At 41.7% G+C, this 2,058-nt stretch overlaps 1 pseudogene; it reads right to left on the bottom strand.

Annotated features, from left to right (window-relative positions):
- Positions 1 to 754: 754 nt before the first annotated feature.
- Positions 755 to 854, bottom strand: LOC127099062 (uncharacterized; annotated as a pseudogene).
- Between the last annotated feature and the right edge of the window lie 1,204 nt (positions 855 to 2,058).

The following is a 2,058-nucleotide window of genomic DNA, read 5'->3' as shown; positions in this document are numbered from 1 at the left end:
TAAGTCCCTGTGGGATCGATATCTTTTAAAACTACGCGATAGAACTGTGCACTTGCAGTTTGTATCCCATTCTCGACTCACACAGTCGAGCGATCAAGTTTTTGGCGCCGTTGCCGGGGACTTTTATTCAATCGATATCGTAACTCTTCCGTTACGCTGTAGAGACTAGGTTTCTTTTTCCTTCTATTCTTTCTTTCGTTGATTTGTATGCCACGCACTCGCTCTCAAGGCGAACCGCTCTATTTACGAATCAACGATATCGAACTATATCTCCGAGTCTTACGACGAATTCGGGAATATCGTGTTGAAAACAATCTCCCTCCTATAAACCTTCCTGATATCAAAAACATTTTTCCTTCTTTAACCGAGATGGCAGAACCAGCTCGTGCTCTTAGAGATTACGCCGCTCCATCGCAAGATGAACCGCATTCAAGTATTGCTCCGCCCGCAATCGAAGCAAACAACTTTGAACTTAAACCTTCGTTGTTGCAGGCTGTGCAACAGAACCAATTCTCTGGAAATCTTACCGAAGATCCAAACCTTCATTTATCCGTATTTGTCCAATACGCTGATACTGTTAAAGCTAATGGTGTCACTTCAGAGGCAATTCGACTTCGTCTTTTTCCTTTCTCATTAAGAGATAGCGCTAGAAGATGGCTTCAATCTCTCCCTTCCAACTCAGTCACCACATGGAACGAGTTGAAGAAAGTTTTTCTTGCCCGATATTTTCCACCAAGCAAAACAGCTATGTTAAGAGCCCAGATAAACGGATTTAAACAGAAAGACAACGAGTCTCTTTTCGAAGCATGGGAAAGATACAAAGACATGATGAGACTTTGCCCACACCATGGTTTGGAAGACTGGTTAGTAATTCACACATTTTATAATGGTCTCTTATACAATACAAGGTTAACAATAGACGCCGCTGCAGGTGGTGCACTAATGAACAAACCTTATGCTGATGCTTACCAGCTTATCGAGAGCATGGCCCAAAACCACTATCAGTGGGGAACCGAACGAACAACAGTGGAAAAACCTCAACCGAAAACTGGCATGTACGAGATAAGTAACCTTGATCACGTTAATGCAAAAGTGGATGCTTTGGTCCAGAAGATTGAAAGTTTAAACGTATCACCTCCAACCGCCGTGGTTGCTATAACTCAGAATTGCGAGGTCTGTGGAATCCAAGGCCACACTCCTGCGGAATGTCAACTCTTGACTGGAATCCAAACAGAGCAAGTAAACTATGCTCAAGGAAGCCCCTATTCGAATACCTATAACCCAAATTGGAAGAACCATCCAAACTTTTCATATAAGAGTAATAATGCTTTATACGCACCTGGACAGTCTCCGAATCAAACCCCATCTGTATCTCCGGGATATCAGAAACCGAATCCTAACAATAATACCCCTAGAAAATCCAACTTGGAAATCATGATGGAAAACTTTATAGCTTCCCAACAACAAACCAATAAAGATTTCTTAAACCAGAACATACACACTGGCGAACAACTTAAACAACTAGCAAGCAAAGTAGATGCCTTGGCTACCCATAACAAAATGTTAGAAACACAAATATCTCAAGTAGCTCAACAACAAGCACCTACTGCTGCACCAACTGGTACATTCCCTGGACAGCCCCAACCTAATCCGAGAAGCCAAGCTCATGCAATTATATTAAGAAGTGGAACGGAAGTGGAAGGACCGTCTGATCCAAGGATAGAAAACCAAAACCCTAAGAAATCTACTGAGGAAAGTGAACCTAAGGAAAAGGAAGAGAGTAATAAGGATACCCTAGAAAAGAAGGAACCTTATGTACCTCCACCACCTTACAAACCACCTATACCTTACCCTCAAAGGCTTGTTAAAACCAAAGATGTAGGCCAATTTAGAAAATTTGTCGATCTCCTTAAACAATTAAACGTTACAATTCCGTTTACCGAAGCTATTACGCAGATGCCCTCATATGCTAAATTCTTAAAAGAAATTCTTTCTAATAAAAGGAAACTTGAGGATAGCGAAACCGTTACACTCCCTGCCGAATGTAGCGCTATAATC

Source organism: Lathyrus oleraceus, chromosome 6 (genome assembly GCF_024323335.1).
Source record: "Lathyrus oleraceus cultivar Zhongwan6 chromosome 6, CAAS_Psat_ZW6_1.0, whole genome shotgun sequence".
NCBI classification, from domain to species: Eukaryota; Viridiplantae; Streptophyta; class Magnoliopsida; order Fabales; family Fabaceae; genus Lathyrus; species Lathyrus oleraceus.
The sequence above is the reverse complement of the archived record's forward strand: the minus strand, read 5'-3'. Positions and strand labels throughout refer to the sequence as shown.